This window comes from Archocentrus centrarchus, chromosome 23, assembly GCF_007364275.1.
Source record: "Archocentrus centrarchus isolate MPI-CPG fArcCen1 chromosome 23, fArcCen1, whole genome shotgun sequence".
Taxonomy (NCBI): domain Eukaryota; kingdom Metazoa; phylum Chordata; class Actinopteri; order Cichliformes; family Cichlidae; genus Archocentrus; species Archocentrus centrarchus.
The window spans coordinates 2,382,938-2,389,970 of NC_044368.1; the positions used below are offsets into that span (position 1 = coordinate 2,382,938).

The 7,033-nt window shown below is 45.8% G+C and overlaps 1 non-coding gene across 1 annotated transcript; it reads right to left on the reverse strand.

Annotated features, from left to right (window-relative positions):
• Positions 1-5,510: 5,510 nt before the first annotated feature.
• Positions 5,511-5,583, reverse strand: trnav-uac (transfer RNA valine (anticodon UAC)). Its single transcript has one exon. It is a non-coding gene; the product is annotated as a tRNA-Val (tRNA).
• Positions 5,584-7,033: the final 1,450 nt, after the last annotated feature.

Consider the following 7,033-nt stretch of genomic DNA (forward strand, 5'->3'; position numbering starts at 1 on the left):
ATGGTTTGTGGCACTGACACAAAGACAGGCGGCTGAGCTGAAGATCTTCATTGAGTGACCAGGATTAGAAATGAGTCCATCAGAGGGACAGCTCAAGCTGAGATGCTCTGGACATGTGCAGAGGAGGGATCCTGCAGCATCTATCTGAGGGTAGGGGTGTGAGCAGGTGGTGCTGTGGCCCTACCGATGACCCTGGTGGTGTAAATGTCCTGTAGTGATGTGAAAGCTGCTCCTGTGATGTCCTCTGTAGTTTTTATCTCACACTGGAGAGACTTCCTGCCCGAACAGTGCAGCTTCCATACCACACTGTAACTGATGTAGTGATGATGCTCTCAACTGCACATCTGTGCAAGCTGTTGAGGATTTTGGTCCAGTTGGCAAATTTGCTCAGCCATCTTAGGAAGTACAGTCTCTGCAGTCATTATTATTATTATTGTTATTTTTTAGAGAGTGGTGGGTGTGGGTGTGCAAGCACAGTTCCAAGAAAGTTGGGATGCTGTGTGTGTAAAAAAACAACAACAACAAGAAAAAACACAAAAAAAACACAATGTAATGATTTGTAAATCTCACAAACCCATATTTTATTCACAATAGAACACAGAAAAGATATCAAACATTTAACCGAGAAACTACCATTCATTTGGAGTCTGATGTCAGCAACACATCTCAAGAAAGTTGTTACAGGGTCATGTTTCCCACTGTGCACCATCCCCTCTTCTTTAACTCCAGTCCATAAACATCTGGGAACTGAGGAGAGCAGCTGCTGGACTTTTGGGAGAGGAACGATATCCCATTCTTGTCTGATAGAGGATTCTAACTGCTCTACAGTCCTGGAGCTTTTTAGTTGTATTTTCATTTCATCCATCCTTTTTCTTCTGTGGGAGCAGCAGCCTAAGCAGAGAAACCCAGACCTCCCTCTCCCCATCCGTCCTCCTCCAGCTTATCCGAGGGAACACCGAGGCACTCCCGGGCCAGCGGAGAGATATAATCTCTCCAGTGTGTCCTGGGTCTGCTTGACATAAAAATTTGTATATTTAAGACGTAACTCCTCACATGCTTCCATTAAATCATCGCACGGCCTCTCAGGTTTATCTGGTGACACTGTGGGGGCACGTGAACCTCAGCTTGGGAACCACTGGATTTAACTGTATTATTGAATGCAGCTGTTTGACGTGCGGCGGATCATATTCAGGTTCCTAATGTGAGTGCGAGTGCTGTGAATCGTGGCCTGAATCACCTGCAGCAGGTGTCTCTATTCAGCGCCTCAGTGAGAGCTCCTCCTTTTAACCAGCTCTGTAAACTGACAGAGGCACATGAAGCTGCAGACGTGTGTGTGTGTGTGTGTGTGTGTGTGTGTGTGTGTGTGTGTGTGTGTGTGTGTGCGTGTGTGTGTGTGTGTGTGTGTGTCAGTGGTGATTCATTTCTGAGCAGAGGATAATATGCTCAATATAGCTCTAAACACACACACACACACAGAAACATGCACATTAAAACACAGTAATTTTATACACATTCAGGATATTCAGGATGCTGTTTTTGCTGCTTGAATGCATTCAGTGTGCAATTCAAAGTGTGTGTTTGTAATGCTGATGTTGTAGGGACATGAATCTGTTTACGGAGGTGTAGCATGAGATCCTTTGGGGACTAAAAAAGCGAGTCTCGCAGGGCGAGTTTGAGTGTTAAAGTGAAATCTGGTTTTCGATTTATGCTAAAGGTCGTCTGTAAAATTCAGGAAAAATAAAACAGCGCTGTTATTAAATGGGGACCATATTTTATTGTGGGACTCTGCTAGAGCAGCTTTGCATGATTTACAGTTTAAAATAATGCTTCTTTATTTTATATTAGACACCGGTGCAGCACCTCAGTTCATCCTCTCTCTGAAACGAGCTGTTTTAGCGTTGCCTGAGATGAATAGGAAGAGCTGCTCTCTGTGACATCATAAAGGTCCAAGAAGGCAAAAAAAAAAAACTCCCTGAGTGAACTGAGTGTTAGGTGAGGTTAGAAAACTTTTAATATGAGCACCTACCGCTGGAACAGGAAAAAAAGGCCGGAAAATAAGGACCAAGCAGAATGGATGTGACCTCATTCCTGAGCTCACAGTGCTGCAGGAGAGGAAAACGTCACACCTTTGGATTCTTGCTGAAAATCTGTCGCAGGAACTTCCTGTAGAGATGAGTCCACACCAGCTACTAAAAAAAGTGCATGTGAAAAAACATGGCTACACAAACCAACAATCTTGTCATCGTGGTGTGTGTGTGTGTGTGTGTGTGTGTGTGTGTGTGTGTGTGTGTGTGTGTGTGTGTGTGTGTGTGTGTGTGTGTGTGTGTGCGTGTGTGTGTGTGTTTGCATGTTTGCATGAGTGACTAAGAAAGTGTGAATGTCTGTGTCTCTGTCACAAAATGTACTTAATAATGAGGGCGGAAAGCCACAGTAACGCCCCCCAGAGGCCAGAGGCAGATAGAGACAGGAGACCCGGGCCACCCACAGCCCCCCAAGAGCGATGAAGGACCCACGGCCACACATTCCAATGACCACTGCATGCCCACCCCAGCAGAAGGGAGAGGGAGGCCCCAGACAGAGCCCCCTCAGCTGAGGGACAAGAGCCCCTGAGAACCAGAGGTAACTGGGAGAGAACTGGGAGAGTCCCAAACTGGGCCAGAGTTAATGACTGCCTCCAGTGCTGTTGGCTAACAGGGTGGTGGTGGACACTGTGACTAACAAGAGAAAGAGGAGAGGAGGCAGGTGTGTTAGGAGGCAGTGAGAGAGAAGGAAAGGAAGGAGAGAGCAGGGATGTAGGGAGTATGACTGAGGAGAATTGAATTGAATTTGAACTGAATAAACTTTATTGTCCTACATGGGAAATTTGTCCCAGATAAACAGTGTTACACAGCTGTATTCACATAATAAAAACAACAGAGAGACAAAGGTAATAAGTAATAATAAAAATCCATCTCTAGTGACAATCAAATGCATGTCGGAATGGCTCCAGACCTTTTAAACTGTGCCAAGTCTTTATTTAATAGTACAATAGATGCTGGGAGAAATGAGAGCTTGTAGCGATTTGTTTTACAGCCACTTGCTCTGTAACGTCTCCCTGAAGGTAACAGCTCGTACTCTAACATGGGAGGAATCCTTAACAACCCTGTAAGCCTGCTGTACAACAGTTGTTTCGTACTTTGATTGGAGAGACTGCTGCTCTGTGTTTCCTATGATTCTCATGGCAATTTGGCAAAGAGGAATGAAAGTCAGTAGAAGCCAGACAGAACATACATGTGTGTGAATGAGAGGGAGGCAGGCGTAACAGTGAAGAAAGATGGAGCAGAAGTAATAAAGGTGGATGAGTTTGAGCAGTGAGGCTGAGGTGGTTTGGACCTGTGCAGAGGAGGGACAGTGGAAATATTGGACAGAGGATGTTGAAGATGAAGCTGCCAGGCAGGAGAGAAAGAGAAAGATCTCAGAGAAGGTTCCTGGATGTAGTGAAGGAGGACATGCAGAGGGTTGGTGTGACAGAGGAGGATGCTGGGATATGTGAGATGGAGGCAGATGATCCATCCTCCTAAAGGGAGCAGCTGAAGAAAGAATAAGGAGACTTCTCACTTTGTAAGAGACGGTCTGATTGGACCTCTGTTCAGAGTGAAAACAGCGCGAGCATCCCTCCTCCTACGCTTCTGTTTCTGCGACCAGTCTGGACTTCAGGGTTTCAACCATGATTTTTGTACTTTCCACTTTTAAGAGACAACAAAAATGTGACTTTTGCAGGTCGGAGAGGCGGCGAAGCAAATCAAGCAAAATAACATGCAGAAAGACCACAAACACTAAGTCTCCTGGGGATTACTGTAAGTCAGTGTAATATCCTCAGACATGATGGAAACATGAGGCTGGGGGTGGGTCTACCTCCACCTTTGGAGGAACCAGGCTCAGTTTTAGCCGGTCCTCATGTCAGGGACAGCTGGAGCTTCTTCAGGCTCGAGTTTCAGGTTCAGGTTGGAGTCCGAGTAAAGGAAGAGGAGATGCTTCGTGTCAATGAAGAGTCCTCACAAAGGCAGAAGCAGAGATGTGTGTGTGTGTGTGTGTGTGTGTGTGTGTGTGTGTGTGTGTGTGTGTGTGTGTGTGTGTGTGTGTGTGATGAGTCACAGATCAGTTGAGTGGGATGTTTACAAACCCCCAGGCGCTCTCTCTTTCTGTTGACACATAATGCAGCCTCTGACATATGCACGCTGTGATTCCAGTGTGTGTGTGTGTGTGTGTGTGTGTGTGTGTGTGTGTGTGTGTGTGTGTGTGTGTGTGTGTGTGTGCGGGTGTGTGTGTGGGTGTGTGTTTGCATATGAGTGTGTTAAAGCATTGACAGCGTTTGACAGTAATCTATGAAATGAGGCTGCAGCTGCATCTCAAACGCTCACAGTCTCCTTCCGAAATCTCTCAGGAAATAATGATGGTGCAGATTTTGTTTTTTTTAACTCGACGAAGAAGTGATGAAGAGGATCATTAATCTATTCACGTTGTCAGACTTATCAGCATATCATCAGTGTTGGCTTGATGGAGATGAAAAATCTGCGCCGGCTCACCTGAGTTAATCACTGTGTTCATGTGTTGCATGTTAATGAAGCTCCGACCTCAGGGTCCACGAGATGAAGTCCAGAGGGGCTGGTTTGGGACTGAGGGGCCCAAAGCTGCTGGTTTGGTTCCCCAAAACCTGTAAATAAAAGATGAACATAGCCACCATGATGTCACCCACACAGCCTCCACATATTGGTTATCTGTCCAAAATAATCCTCATACTGCCCCTCAGTTCATCCTATCCTGTCTCTTTAAGGCCCCCCCCCTCCCTAAAAGCCCACTTTATTCTGATTGGTCAGCTTCTGCAAGCCACCAGAAGGGCAGCACCCAGGCCTTGTGAGTAAGCATTATGAGACATGGACATTTGGTGTGTGAGTGGTGGTTTAACTTAGCTGAGTCAAACAGCTGTGATTACTTCCCAAACAAGGACTTACCTGCACCTCACTGCTCAACCACTCACCTGTCCTCTGGACTTCCACCTGCCTGTCCACACCCACTCTGGAACTCCTGTTCAGGAATACGACAAGTAAGGCCTCTGATCCAACATCTCTCCAGTCTCACCTCTCCCGCAGACACTCCGCCTGTATCGATCTGTATCGATCTCTCAGTGAAGCTTTTTAATAATCATCTTCTTTCCATTTTAAATAAGGCCCGTCCAGTTGAAGTTCAGGTCCTCTTCCCTACGGTGTGCCACAAGGTTCTGTTACGGGGCCTTCATTGTTCCTCTTCAGCACAGTTTGAGCAGCTTTACGAACATTTCTTACACCGCTATGCATCTCTTTTAAGCCCCAACATGTTTCTAAGCTACTGATCTAATCATTTACTGTGGTTTGATCATTCATTCCACCTTAAAGGATCAAAGCAAATTATGTTCATACATACAAAACGTTTTTTAAGCATTAATCATAATTTCATGAGCCATCAGTGATTGAAGAGGAACTGAGACAGATTTATGGTTCTACTGGGGATTGAACCCAGGACCTTCTGCGTGTAAAGCAGACGTGATGACCACTACACTACAGAACCACACACACAGGTGTCTACTGGCCAGTCTCAGCTTACATGGACCACCTCGAGTCAGTAACGTTGGCTAATTCAAATCCAGACCCCCTCACAGCTGATATGGTAACTTTAACTCACTATTTTTGAATTATTTTATCAGCTAACTTTACAAAGCATCAACCTCCACACCTGAAAACAGAATTAAAGGTGGAAATCCAAAAAAACTGTGTGTCCATTTGAGACTAGTTCCAAAAGCGTGTCCCCACAGGCTCCCATGTTAAAATGTACCATAAATAAAGGAAGGAGTGATGTCATTTTCCCATCACAGTCAGACAGAGGAGTCGCCCCCTGCTGGACATCAGAAGCAATACAAGTTCTTTGTCAAACTGAATACAAAATATAAAAAATGAAAAATAAGCATGCTCGCCTGCAGTTTTGAGAGCCGGGTTGAGTTTCAGAACAACAGAGTGATGACATTTTGTAGATATTTAGATGTTTTTGGCAGGCTCTCATGTTTTTTAAATCCTTCGCAGCTCTGTTTGAGGGTTAAAGTTAGAATCAGGTCAGGCATGGTTAAACCTTTGAATGAGAAGTGTGAGAATGCGTGAGTGGCGGTGAAACGAACGCCTCCACATGGAGCGGAGCGGGCAGCTGTCGCTTTAATGGAGAGCAACATTTAGCCAGAATATGAAAACCGCTTGACCAGATGACCTCAGATTTGGCGCCGAGCCCCCTGAAGCCCTCAGGAACATGAGCAAGGCTGAAGCAGATTAGACGAACGGTCGTTGAGGCCGGTGAAGAATAATCATACAAAGATTCCCGTAGGCTGTCACTGGAAGAGCACTTACCAATAAAGTTAGTACATTTTGAAAACTATATTTTCTTTTCAATGCTAAGAAACATCCTGTGATTTGATGAAAAGCTAAACGAACCCTGTGGGAGATCAGAACCACCTCATACATGTAGTGCATGCATGAACTAACAGAAGTTCATGTGAAGGAACACATCTGCTGCTGCTGAAGATCATGTGAGATGGTCAGAAGCTCCAGGGCAGAGACTGAGTGGACCTGGTGGTGAGATCTGTCAGCAGCTGTTTTCGAGGTCAGCGGTCCTGTGAGTCCTTACTGGCTGAAAATGAACAGCTTTAACACGCTTAAAGACACCGTGACTGAGCAAAGATGACTCTGTGAGTGGATTAAAAGGTTCAGTGGTGTCCACCACAAATGATGATGATAGTAAATGAGTGTAGGTTTGGTCTGAGGCCCGTAAAGCTGCAGGATCCTCTCTGATGGGATCACATGAATCCCCCTTTCTCTCTCTCTCTCTCTCCATATTGAGGTCAGTCTCTGCTTTTTGTCTTGTAGCCTGCAGAGACCCATTCTTCCGCTTCAGCGCTCCTTTTCCTCCTCTCCCTCCTCCATCCCTCTCTCCGCGGCTCCACGGGGATGAAAGATGGCCGCTCGTCACGGTGAAG